Here is a 14,926-nt window from a genome sequence, read left to right as displayed (position 1 = left end):
AAATTTTTAAAAAGCAGGAAAAAAAAAAGATAACTAAAAAGTAAGTGAACTCCGACTGTAGGCTTAACTATATCAAATTTACTAATGGCAAAATGTAGCTGTATCTTAACGTCACAGGTAGAAAATAAACCAAAATGGCACACAATTATAAATACAATGTGGTTTTATTCCTATTTTTTTTTTTTTAAATTATTTATTTATGGCTGTGTTGGGTCTTCGTTTCTGTGCGAGGGCTTTCTCTAGTTGTGGCAAGCGGGTGTCACTCTTCATCGCGGTGCGCGGGCCTCTCACTATCGCGGCCTCTCTTGTTGCGGAGCACAGGCTCCAGACGCGCAGGCCCAGCAATTGTGGCTCACCGGCCCAACCGTTCCGCGGCATGTGGGATCTTCCCAGACCAGGGCCCGAACCCGCGTCCCCTGCATTGGCAGGCAGACCCTCAACCACTGCGCCACCAGGGAAGCCCTATTCCTATTTTTTGTTCTTAGCTCCCTATTTTTTTACCACTAAGGAAGTGGAGAAATCGTTGACAGAAACGAATAAGGAATCTATTTTTTCCTTATTTTCTATTTTTCCCATTTGTCTGTCTGGATCCTTCCCTTTGTTACTGCCCTGTATCTGAATCGTCTATCTGATCCTTTATCCTTTCACGCTGAACTCTTCACTTCCCTGCATCAAGTCTCACTGACTAATTGCAGAGACATTGCATGTACTTCAGTGGCTCAAATCTGTCCTTTAAAGTAAAATCTTATAAAAATGTGTGTTATTACAGCTCTAGCAATTTCTGTTCTGTTTGATAAGGCACAAACATTTTCTGCAAATGATGGACTCTTAGAGACATTACATTACTTTAAAGTAAGCTTTCCTGTAGCTACTATTATCTTTGCTTTACTGGAGGACTTTGATCAGAATCCCCACCACGATTAGGAGAAGAACTTCATGGCTGGGTGTCTCCTGAAAAAGTCTCCCCAGAAGTTCGTGTTCTATGGCCCATTCTTATGTCTCACCACCATGCACCCCTTTCCCTTACCTGAGCCCAAACTTTGATAAAACAACACTCCGCAATGACAATAGTTCTTTGCTTGTTGCTTTACTAGCTTTTTGTTCTTTGTTTCATATCCAGTTGTTTGGGATACCTTCCCATCATATTGGTAAAACTTTCCTGATAGAAGGATTTGCTTCTTTCATGTATCCTTTCAAACTTGTAGTAACCTTGACAGAGGTGGTTAGGTAATGGTAATCTCTGAAGGCATATGTTATGTTATATCGCAGTTTTCCACCACTAGAGGAACACAGGATATGTAGACAGGAATGAGTAAGAGTGTGTTTTTATCTGTGTAAGTTCAGGCTCTACTTTCCCAGGCACCTCGTGATTTTGAAACTCCTTCCACAATCAAACCCCTAAAGTATCTGCATTTCCTAATAACATTGATCTTATATCGTACACGCTGTTGTTTCATATCTATAAGGGCAACCATAAGACAGATGTTGGGACTGTGGGCCTAGATCATCTGAGGTTGCAACAAGTCTATAGAACAAAATTGCGATTGTGTTTTCCCTGTTTATTACTGTATAACCTTCTTAATTCTATTGTCTAGAGAACAGTGACCAAACATTTCAGTGTCTCTTTAGTCAATGACATTTGTGCTGGCCAAAGTAATTTGGTGTCTGGAGAAGATATCAGCTATTATGAGATTGTTTGCTGGAAGATGTTCAACTTCTGAGCTAAACTCTTGTCTGACAAGTGGGTCCTGGCTTCTTAGAGGCACTTGATCTGAACCCTGATTATTAATAAATGGCAGTAAAGGTTTGCAATCCGCCAGGAGTCTGAAATATCCCAGGCCATGTGTTTCTGGAAGATTTCTCTTGTATCAGTTTGTAAGCCAAGAATTTTCCTTTTCTATTTGCACATTCTAGAATTCCTCTTCAGCGAAGGCACTGAGAATCAACAAAACATTGCATCTTTTGGTTTGAACTTTCTAATTTGGAAAGAGCAACTCCAGTCTACCTCAGAGTGCCTGGTATCTTGTACAATAAAAGTGAGGTTGTTACATCATGAAATGTATACAGTATAGCACATAAAAGAAGTCCTCAGGGCTTGCTGGGGGGAGGAAAGGCAGACAAACCCCATGAGAGCTTGGCTGCTTATCTGTGACCTACTTAGATAATGCATCTCCTAAGTATGGCCAACCTTGTTTGGAATAACAATTTCCATAAGCCAGTGTCTGATAGGTAACAATAAACTCTTGACAGGAATTTTTTCTCTCATAAATTGTAATTCCTTAGATGATTCTTGTGATAATTGAAAGCCATTTTGTGTTTACTATTTTTGCCTAATTTCCAGTCTCATGGGCTTCGCCCAAAGACCCTGGAACACATTACCATTAATTTTGTTGAGGTCACTGAAGCCGAGTGTTAAAACCTGAGAACACTAATATCCAAGAGGACAAGATAAACATAACTTGTCTTAAGATGAGTCAAGGAAGAGGATCTAATATAAAAAAACATACAAATCTGATGATTAGAACACTTACTTAGAACTTAAAATGTGACAGACGTGGATCAGGAAGTACAGTCTTCTTTTACAAATTTGTCACAAATTGATTTCTTTCTCCTGAAAAAAGATGCAATGTGTGATGGCCTCCTGAAATCATGGGGGCTTGAGAATTCAGATTAATCTGTTTACTCTTCCAGTACATTCACCAGGGAACAGTTTACAATTTGCATATGCTTATTGTGTCAGGCCTTAGCCCGGGCACTGGGGAGAAGACATTATTCCTGTTTTCTAGAGTCTAGTTGTGAAGAGAAACAGGAAAAGTATCATGGGAATATGAATAAAGGTGATCACAATGGAAAAGATGAAAGAGAAATAAATCCTTGGGTAATTATTAAATTAAATTGACTGGACTTGGTAAATACAAAATATTATGTTTTAAGGTTTATAACTGGAGAAAGTTAATTCCATTAACTGAGATAGAGATTATAAGTAGGGTTTATGAGACCTGCTTGGATATACTCAGTTTTCAATTTATTGACATTAACATCTAGGCGATAATTAGAAATTTTGGACTTAAGAAAGGGGTCTGGGATTGATATACAGATGATAGGGAAGACATTGAAACACATAAAATCACCTGTCTTCCTATCACCCTGACATTGATTGTCTATCCTTTCCATCATATCTTGTTTAAATGATTATGATTGTTAGTATGTTAAAAACTTTTCTCAGCGCAGCATCTAATGAAGATATTTAGGTTTCGCCAGATAAATAGGTGGGCATAGATCATTAAGTATTTCCTTCCCTATTTAATGTACTTCTTCATAAACCAGGGTTTTGAGTTCTTAGTGTTTTATTTTCATCTTTACTATAAAAAATAGAAAGAGTAATACTTTACTTCTTTCATGTAGTAGACAGCACGGAGAACCTGTAGTTCTCCACACTAGGCAGGAAGATGGAACATTATGTATTCTTACTGGGGCTGCTCTCTTGCTAGAATCATTACTCTGATACTCTCTGATGATTTTATTAAACTTTTCTTTAACCTTCTTAGTATCTTATTTCTCTACAGGGAATAACCGACAGTGGCTTCTTAGCCCCTTTTCTTAGTCAGTTGATTGGTTACTTGACTTCTAATTATTTCTAGCAGACCTTTCTCTTTGATATCTTCTAAGGCCAGATTCAATTTCAGTTTTAGCTGCTTCGGTAAATGTTTAGCAGAAACAGAACTTTCTTTTTCACTCTTCACTCAGACCATAGTACTAAGTCTTCAGTATTATCAAAATTTCTGCGAGGGCTTGTTAAAACATAGTTTGCTGGATCCCACCCCAAGAGTCTCTGATACAGTGGGTCTGGAATGGGTCACTGGAACTTGTGTTTCTGACAAGTACCCAGGTGATATTCAATACTAATGCTTCTGGTCTAGAGACAACACTTTATGAACCAGTGACTTAGAAGATGTTGACAGTTACAGAATACCTATAGTTGTCTACCTTGTGTTAGGTGTGCTGGACTCTACCATGCTAACCTTACTTTAAGGAGATTTCAAATAATTAGATTAAATATGAATGATTAAGTGATATTTAATGTATGAGAATTTCCCAACTTCACTAATATATTTATTATATTTTCCCTTCTTTGGGAAAAATACTTTGCTAAACATTACTTATCAGTTCAACAGTTAAGATCCTAGAGTATTTCAACTGAAGAAATTTTTGGTTTGAAAGCTCTGCTAAAAAGAGTACCAGATTTTAAAATTTTGAGGGATCTTGGAAATCTTGGAGACCATCTAATCCAGCCACTTCATTTTACAAAAGAGGGCAAGGAACCATGGACCCAATGGCCTTTAGGGTTTAACCTAACCAAAAGAATCTATAAATTAATAGCTAGCAACCAACCTGGAGATAGTCTGAATGATGAACGTTCATTGAGCTTGTCACCATGCCAATAATTGTGGTAAGAATTTTGTTTGCATTATCTCATTTAATCTTCACATTATCCTGTGAAGGTTGGTGCTTTAGTTCTCCCCATTTATAGATGGGGAAATGAAGGCACAAAAAGGTGTAAGTGACACGTCTCCAATCACAAAACCAGGAAATACCATTGCTGGAACTCAAGAGTCAGAAGATAACTACCACATTGTCTGGCTCTAGCTGATTAGTTAATAATGCTACTTTAAGATATGGGTTATATAAATTTAAAAGAGCCTCTAGAGGTACATATTTAGGCTGTGTCTCTGTCTTGAACATTATGATGCCATTTATAATTTAGTGGCTCAATAGATACTGAGTCATTAGAAGTCATTAGAAGCTATGAAATGCCAGGGAAGAGCAGAGCTGAGTAACAGAAATGCTGACTTCTAGTCCTGTTCAACACTTGCTAACAGGACAAGCCTCTGAAAATCATTCTGAGCCTTGGTTTTCTTGGCTATTAATTGGAATCATAGAATTAATTTACTTGCTTCTTAATGTCTGGTGGTGTTAAAATTCTGTGAAAGTGTTTTATAAGGTGACATGTAATAACATAATATACTGTTATTACTGTTTTATGCCATATTCTCTGCCTTCCTATTGACAAACAAATATATGAATAATACAATATACACTGAAAAGAAGTTCAGCACTGGCAATTTACCTTCTTGAGTGCATGACTTCATTTTCATTTGAAAAAATGCACTTACTGGAAATAGAAACCCTGTTCAGGGAGAGCAAAGGAGAATTTAACTGTTTACCCTTTCTCTTTCCATCTCAGTGCACATAGGGGATTTAAAAAATAATTTCTGTAGATGTTCTAATGCAATTTGTGACTTTAGAAACAGTACCTATTATGTGATCAGGAAATCAAAGGGTGAAATAGGAGATTGGCATTAGCAGGTTAATGCAAATATATATCCAAATCAAAATATACCCTGCTGACTAAAAATAAAGGGCATTTTTTAGTTGATATGAGTGCTAATAAATATATCCCTGGCTAGTGGGCAGAGATAAAGTTTACTTTTATCTCTTACATTCATCTGATTTTCCTCACTGGACTTCAGAACAAGTAATTTACCTTCTGCAGTCCCATGAACTTCATATGGTCCCTATTAAATGTTGTATATGCTAAGACAGCCTATCTGTTCTAGTCTTTAGAGCTGCCCCTTGCAGAATGAAAACATTTCAGCTTCCTCAGTAGTTAAACACTTGAGGTTACCCCTTTCTATTTGCTTTTGTTACATCCTGGATATTGACAGTAAGTGAAACTAAATAAATGTATAATAACCATAATCTTGGTTACTATCAAAATTCAGAGAGTATGAGAGTAAAAGCAAGAGCAAGAGAGAATTATAGTAAAGTATTAAAAATGTTCTCCCCCCAAAATACTTATCCTATTGTGAGACATAGCTAGATAAATCATCAGTTATACTTTCTTTATATCTGGATGTAAAATATCAATAGGAAAGATGTTTATAATATTGTCTAAATCCACCATTAATATGAAAAAGCTGAAAATTATCCCCAAATATGATCTTTATAATGTAAAGTAGAAATCAATATAAAGTAATTTTTATTAAAAAGTACTTTGAAAGTCTAAAAATTAAATTGAGTCTTATTATTCCACAGCAGGGAATTTAAATGCTATTACAACACAGAGCCTAGATTGCCTTTAGTCAACTGGCAATTGGCAATCATAAGAAATCTGAATAATTCTGCCCTAAATGGAAGAATTTTTAAAAGACGGACTATGTTACACTGTTAATATGATGAAGTGGATTAAGATAACAGGCCATTCTGACTCATAAAATAATACACACTGACATTTTCTTCTTCTTGAAGACCAGCAAATTATAGACAAGTAATTCTCCTGAACCATGTTCTCTGTTCTTTCCTCTCAGCATATCACACTTATTATGAAAGTAAAAGTAATCATCATCATCATTAAATATGTTTGGAACCCACAAGAGCAAAAAGCTTTTAGCTCCTTTTGAAACTCAAATGAAAAAAAGTACAAAAAACAATCTCAAGCATTAGAGCTCCATGCAGTGAGGCATTTCCACACCACAATAAGAAAATACAAGACAGGGCCCTTATTCTCTGTTTGTAGACAGGGAAGGAGTGAGATATAGTGAAAAGAGTCGAGAGAGAGAAAGATGTGTCTATAAATCCTATTTTATAATCTCAGGCAAATTATTTGAGCCTTTTGAGTCTCAACTTTCTCAGAAATAAGAGGGGGATGAGAGTCCCTGCTTGCCAAGTTGTTGTAAAGATTGGATAGTTAACACACTAATGTCACTGGCATCAAAAGAGCTCAGTACATGCAAATCCCTCCACCTTGATGTCATTTGAGTATTCTACACGTATTCAGTTCAATTTAATTAAAAATACATATGTGCATTGAAGAGGCTAAAAATTCCTCAAAGCAAATGCATTGTGAAGTGTTACTGCTGGTGTGAAGAGTGAGTTTATGTTAGAATAAGAGAGACGGAAACTAGCCTTTCAAATGTGAGCTTTGGTGAAAAGATTTTTGGGGGTCATTTTTATTAAATACCCCCCAATCCATTATAAATGTTGTGATTAAATCTAAAAATAATAACTTGATGTCTTAGTAAGCAGTATATCAATTGAACTTCATTAATTGTAATAATTTAAAAATTAATCATTGAGGAAAAATGATGTCATTCAACAATTGTAATTCATTGAATAGATAAGGTTTTAATATAATTAGGAATTTAAAAAATATATATTATGATTAGAATGTCTCAAAACTGTTTTTAAAATGTCCTTTCAACCTATTATATTTACTTCTGCTCTGATTAGATATAAAGTGAGTAAAGTTTTTATTGCTTTAATATCTGAAACACAAGAAAGTGAGGATTGAAGTAATGTAGAATTTTAAATGGTCTTTTCAAGAACCAATTTTCAAGCATTTAGAAAGAAAAAATATTGTCATTTTTATTACCACAATTTATTCTTTATGCAATAATTTTCTGGTTCAAGTAATGTCTAGATATATCAGTATTCCAAGTCTCTAATGTTTGAATCAGGTATTAGAAACACTTGACAGTAATTCCAAACTGTGAGTTTTGAGCATGTAAGAGCTGATTTATAGAATCTAGCCTTCTCAGAGAATGCTCAAACCCACCCAGAAAGAGTGGGTAGTTTTGGGAGAGTAAGAGAAATTCATAATTACAAATTTACCAAATGGATGCATAACCTCTCCTCCCATAAATGAGATGATGATGGAGGAGTAGGGTGGGTTTAAGTCTGAACAATCTTCAACCCTGTCACATGTGTAACCTAATTGCAACATTTCTTTTCAGTTTCTGGACTCTCCCAGGGAAAAGTATATAGATTTGTTTGATTTGGAGATACAGGCTTAATTTTTAAGCACTACTGGTACCGTCAGGTAAAAATGTGAATTTTTAGTACAATAATATCTTGATGAATAAAGTATAAATTAGAAATAATTATGCATTTATTCAGACCTTATACTATGTCTATTTCCCACTGTCCAAAATATCAGAGAATCCTCAACTAGTAGTATATTGTAATTTTCCTCAAAAACAATACATAATTTGAAAAAGTAAATAGGTTGAGGTGTATTGTAAATTTCTATTAGATGTTACCATGGTGGTGGTAGGTCAAGGGATACTAATAAAAATTGTTTATAATAATTGAGCATTATAGTGTGCCAGGCATTCTCTTAAGACCATTCTACATTGTTATCTCATTTAAACCTCATAACAATCTTTGTAATAAGTTCTTTATTATAGCCATTAAAAAAATAAAAAGTTAACTTACCCAAAGTCACCATCACTAACTAAGGATTTAAACTGTTTTCTCCCCTCCAGCAACCAATGTGGACTCTACAATTGCAGACTGCATACTTGCTGACTTTAAAACCAGCTTTAGAATCTTCAACAATAGTTGAAGCAGTCGTTATTAAATCATAGGGTTTAAATGAGGAGTAATGCATGAGTACATGAGTAGGGGATACAACAAACCTGGTTTTTTTTGACCGCCCGGTATGTATTTTCACATTTATTTAATGGATTCCTCCCAGTACACTGATAAGGAAATTGAAGCTCAGAAAAGTTGAATAACTTGCCCAAGGGAGATTTGAGTGTAGGCTTCTCTGTTTTCATGGACTTTACTCTTCCTTTGTCAAACTGCCTGGTTACTTTGGCCATGAGATGTCTGGCACTCTCAGCCCTTCAGAACATGCTGCCTCCTAGGAGCAAAACTTGGTCCTGGAGCAGCATAGAAAGATCTCTCCAGGTCCTTGACTCCTCGGGATCATCCTGAAATTCCTTCAGCCAGAGGCTCCTGACCAAATCTTCTAGTACTTTTTTTTTTTTTTCAGATATGTAAAACTTTATTTATTTATTTTTATTTAACATCTTTATTGGAGTATAATTGCTTTACAATGGTGTGTCAGTTTCTGCTTTATAACAAAGTGAATCAGTTATACATATACATATGTTCCCATATCTCTTCCCTCTTGCATCTCCCTCCCTCCCACCCTCCCTATCCCACCCCTCTAGGTGGTCACAAAGCACCGAGCTGATCTCCCCGTGCTATGCGGCTGCTTCCCACTAGCTATCTATTTTACATTTGGTAGTGTATATATGTCAATGCTACTCTGACACATTTAACAAAACTGGTTATCTGATTCCCTCGATTTCTCCTAGATTCTTGTAGGAAACAACTGGCAGTGATAAGGACACGCTGGTGGCACATTGAGAAAATGCTAGGAAGAGGGAGGTGATTACAGGTCAAGCCATGTGCATTTCAATATTGTCCTGTGGTTGGGTCTGACACAGAGGTTGAGGAACTCAGAGAGGACCTGACGGCTGAGACTCTGCAGAGATAGACCCACCCTCCCAGACTGGAGGAGGCTATTTTGCAGACAACACAAATCCTTTTCCTATTTATGTGTGAGATCAATTATGAAGCCCTGATCGAATTAAACATCTCTCTTTGCTACCATCATATCCTGTACACCTCTTCACACCTCTTAGAATATTATGTTGAAAGTATGTAAATAGTATTACTTTCCCCTACTTTGTGAACCTCACAATACCAACGTGTATGTGTGTGTGTGTGTGTGTGTGTGTCTGTGTGTACACCCTCCATACCTGTGGGTTCTGCATCATCCTTGGATTCATCCAATGGCAGAGGGAAAATATTCCCCCGCACAAATTCCAGAAAGTTCCCAAAGGCAAAACTTAAATTGGCCTTGCGCTGGCAACTATTTACATAGAATTTACATTGTATTTACAACTATTTACATAGCATTTACATTATATTAGGTATTAGAAGTCATCTAGATATGATTTAAAGTATATAGGAGGATGTGCATAGGTTACATGCAAATACTATGCCATTTTATATAATGGACTTGAGCATCCTCGGATTTTGGAATCCAGGGCAGGGGTCCTGGAACCAATCCCCTACAGACACCGAGGGACACACATACGCATATACACACACAGATACACACAAATATGTCTACACCCACACGTATGCACGCACACAGGTTTGTGCAAGCACACACCCCCCTTCATAATAAAAATAATGGAAAATGAAACTGCTTTTCTTAAAATCATAGGTAGTTTCTTAGGTTTGGAAGAGATTCTAAAGGTTATCTGGGACAAACACACATACAGTGTTTACTATCTGTGCCAAGCACGAGCAATATCGAATCACTATATTATTCTTTTTTTTTCACTTTCAAATGATCTTAATGCTCACACAGATCAGCCTGATTCAGTATGGAAGGGCATGAATACCAGGAGGTGAAGGTCATTAGATGCCATTGGAGACCTGTCACAAATACATGGTAAAATATTACCATTAGTGATCTGGATATTGGGATAAAGTGCATGCTTTTCTTTTTTGTGCTTTTCTGTCTTTTCTAAAATCTCTACAATGAACATATATTATTTTTAAATCAGAGAAGAATACGTGTCTCTATCTATATACATATCTGTATGTATATTTAGGGACAGGTGCATTTATCTTGGAGAAACTGGTTATTTATGTCATCATCCACACTGACAGACCCAGCAAATGTAGAATCACTATATTATTCTTAGTATAGAATCACTGGCTTCTGCTCCTTCAAGTCCACTGGAGCAGAGCAGCAAGGAGAACAACTCAAGATGAAGAGACAGAAGTCTCCGACAGAATGGTTTGGGTGAACAAATCGTCAGTAAAGGAATCATGTGTTTTCTCATTTCTTCTCTTTATTCTACTATCTTTAACATTTCCTTGGTTGCCTACTGTGACCAAGATATTGTTAAAATATGATCACATAGTAGACCTTGACTTCAAGGAATCTAATCTAGCAATCAATTGCAACTTCAAGATAAATAAAAGTAACAGTATATAAAATGTATACTCATCCATTTTGTTTTGTATACAAGATTGATTTTCCATTTGTATTTACATAAATATTTTTGTGGGAATAGGGAACTAGTGCTTAATGTCTCAGAATTATCCATATTAGATTATACAAGACACAAAAATTGAAGAAACTTAACATCAGTAAAAGAAGAAAGAGACCAGTACCATCATATTTCTGTGAAATGATAGAAGTGTATAAAAAACATTCAGTAGATTTGGGAAAGTGTAATATGTTGACATATTAGAAGAATTTTTATACAGAATAATAATACATATAAAGCATACACTTCACCCTAAATGGAATCAGTATGAAATATATTTGCTTTGCATACATATAACTATTAGCTTTATCAATGAAATGCTTAAAATTAAAAAAATTTTATTTTGTAAATTAAATATATATTAAATGTTGCTAAACATACTTCTCTTGCATACGAGTATCAGAGCCCATTAATCTTTTTTATCATCTGAGGAGGCTTTGATTCTTTTGGTCGAGCCTTAAATTACCAGCTTTAGGAAAGACATTTCAAGTATATTCTATTTAGTGCTTTTCAGCCTAAACTTAATGTTTGACTTGCAGGTAGTGTTCATTAAATCATATGTTCTAGCACCTATTTTGGATGACTTTTACTTTACTATACCATGTTCTCCTTAACCCAAGTCTACACTGCCTGGTTCTCTCAACTAAAAAGCAAAAACTCAAGTTTAACTTTGTGAAATCAGAGAGCAGTTTATCTTACTAACCCTACATCCCTCTCCCCCTTCCCCCATCCTCCTGCTTCCCTACCACACAGACACACACACACACACACACACACACACACACACACACACACACAGACTCCTGGAACCATTACCTTAGAGATACGAAGAAAGTGAAATTTAGAGAAGTTCAGGAAACTTGCCAAAGATTACTGAGATTATTCATTCTTGAGCCAAGATTAAAATTCACTTTTTTTGTCTAGAATCAAATAGAAATATTTACCATAAACATTACTTTAATTCCAGCCTTAAACATTTTGTAGAACAAGGAAAGAATACAGATATAAATAAATGTTTCAAGGTTTAGTTTTGGGTAACAGGAAATGTTTCCTGGTGGAAAAAGATCAGGTTTGGAATCAGACAGATAGGAATCCAAGTCTTAGCTCCACCCCTTACTATTTGCGTGACCCAGTGGTGATTATTTAACTCAAAACGGAAAACGGTAATGGCTATTTCTCACAGTTCTGATGAGAATTAAAAATTTGAAATACTTCATGTAAAGTGAATGCCTAGTGTATTTACATTTGATTTCGTGTTGTTGTTATTATTATCATCATTCATTCATTTCAGAACCAACTATGCTAATTTGATCAATGTCTAAAGATTGACATTTGCATCATGATTCTAAGTTGTCATGATTAGATTTCAAATACACTGATGTAGACCACAGGAGGCAAACTTGCTGAATTCTGGTGATGAAATCTCGAAGGCAAGGCATCCCAAATATCTACATAATGGTCAGGAGGATTGTGAATCGATGAGAGGTTGGATGGAGCCAGGAAGCTTGACTGTGACCTCAGAGATGTGGAGAAGTTAGGAGAGTGGAAATTGACCAGGCTTCTAAGACTACAGTGAAGTCTAAATACATATAATCTAAACATGCTGTTAATCATCTGATACAATGTAGTTTCATTCTGAATATAGAGAAAGAAAAAGAAAAATCATGATAAAAGAAAATGATCAGAGATGATCTCAAGGAAGAATAAACAGGTTCCCTTAAGGATAATTTAGGGAGTATGTGTTCAGAAGAGACAGGTCATTTAAATGCAATATTATGAGAATAAAAGCAAAACATCTCCTGCCATAAGTCACATTTCTTTTAATAAAGATGAGGTAAAGCAGATCATTTGTTTTGACCACAATTAAGGAAAAGACTGCCACCTGGTGAATATTTGAGGCCTTTTAAAATACATTAGTATTAGTTTAAACATCTGGCATGAACTCAAAAATAATAGTCATCCACTTTATATTATTTTCCTTTAATTTCATTAGATTACAGTTTTGCACACCACCATATTAGCAGAGGTTTTGTAAGGCACCATAAACATCACAAGTTTCCATGAAATTTATCCATTTTTACCTGGTACAAATGCATCTTTTACAGGTCACCTAATTCAGATGAAATATTACCAAGAAAAAGTAAACAAAAATTTATGAACCACCATGATATACTTCTTTGGATTTCTTCTTTACTTAATTCTATAGCAAAATGACAAAAATAATATCTTGGGATCACTATAATGCTGATACATTCCATTCTTTACAAATCTGATCCAAAAAGTCAAGAGCCGGGGAAAGTCATTTTTCATTCTATAACTAGTGCTGTAGTCAGAGTCTGTTTTGATTTTCCCCGGGACTTAGCTTTTTCAGTATATTTTATCTGAGGCATGAAAGATAAGGAATTAATCCCCAAAGTTTTCTTCTTCTAGTAGCATGTTGCCACTCCACCTATCCTGGTAAGTATTTTTGACACACTAAAGTGGAGATTAAGAAGTCTCTTAGCTGGTTGCTACAGAACTTGTAAATTGCTGAAGTCTTTCATTGTTGTATCTCGAGATTCAAGATTCAAACTAAAGAAACTCAATGGAAGAAAGAAAAAAAACCATGATTCTTTCCCTTCACATGTGTATTTCTCAGCCCCCAGTCAAAAATCTAGGTAATATTTTCTTTATCAGTGGATGGAGGAAAGCCATCATTCCATTCAGAGGACTAAGTGCCTATCACTTTACTTTTGCCGAGAAAGTCCAGCTCTGGGGCTGACATGACTTAGCACCTGTCTCTTTTCATTAGATTCACGCTGTCATATCCTCGAATTTTTCCAAGCATTAGTTCAGTTATTTTTATGCAATCTCAGAAGAGAAGTTTTGTGAAACAAGTTATTTCCGCAGCACTCCTTAGTTTTAGAGCTATGTTTTTATCCTGAAAGACTGTTTTTGTGTCCTTGCCTTTCCTTGATACTTACCAACATAACACATTGTATGACAGTGATGGATCATACTGTTAACCTCATTTGCGTTAACTTGCTAATTCTTCTTTTTCTTCTTTTTTTTAAATTTTTATTTTATATTGGAGTATAGTTGATAAACAGTGTTGTGTTAGTTTCAGGTGTATAGCAAAGTGATTCAGTTATACAAATATGTGTATCTATTCTTTTTCAAATTCTTTTCCCACTTAGGTTATTACAGAATATTGAGTAGAGGTCCCTGTGCTACACAGTACGTCCTTGTTGGTTATCTATTTTAAATATAGCAGTGTGTACATGTCAATCCCAAACTCCCAATCTATCCCTCTTCCTACCTTCCCCCCCAGTATTCATTAAGTAAGTTCTCTAAGTCTGTGAGTCTGTTTGTGTTTTGTAAATGAGTTCATTTGTATCATTTTTTTAAGATTCTGCATATAAGCGATATCATATGATATTTGTCTTTCTCTGTCTGACTTACTTCACTTAATATGATAATCTCCAAGTCCATCCATGTTGCTGCAAATGGCATTATTTCATTCTTCTTAATGAAGCCTTTTTACCTTTAATTTTTCCCTCATGTGATTACTAATATATAAATATAAAAACTTTAATTAGCCGTGTTTGTTGTATTTTGGGTCTTTAAAAAACAAAATCTTTTTCACCCTGTTATACTGTGATGGTCTTTGTAATTCATTTTCTTCTCAAACTTATGAATACCAGCCTATTCCTTAGGCAGATTTTACTCTTCAAACCAAATAAAATTTTAGTCCTGTTTTCTTCTCCTGACTACATAATACTACGCACATTCTAGGTATTAAGTAACAGTTTGCTGAATAGATGGATGAACATGACAGATTAAAAACCCCCATCATCACTCATGAAAATAAAGCAGGCAAAGAACAAACTGGCAAGATAAAATCAAACATCAAGGAGCTTATAGGCATTAGTGAAGGTAGCACTTCTGATTTAGATCATATTCAGAATGAAAACAAAATTATTAATACCTTCATCATAAAATTTTCTGGGAATATATATTTTTTG

General features: G+C 35.4%; 1 protein-coding gene across 1 annotated transcript in view; it reads left to right on the top strand.

Annotated features, from left to right (window-relative positions):
- Positions 1-14,926, top strand: part of TRPC4 (transient receptor potential cation channel subfamily C member 4) — a 166,481-nt gene that overhangs the window by 49,455 nt on the left and 102,100 nt on the right. The window lies entirely within an intron of this gene.

The sequence above is a fragment of the Balaenoptera ricei genome, chromosome 18 (assembly GCF_028023285.1).
Source record: "Balaenoptera ricei isolate mBalRic1 chromosome 18, mBalRic1.hap2, whole genome shotgun sequence".
NCBI lineage: Eukaryota > Metazoa > Chordata > Mammalia > Artiodactyla > Balaenopteridae > Balaenoptera > Balaenoptera ricei.
This window is presented reverse-complemented; position numbering and strand designations above follow the sequence as displayed.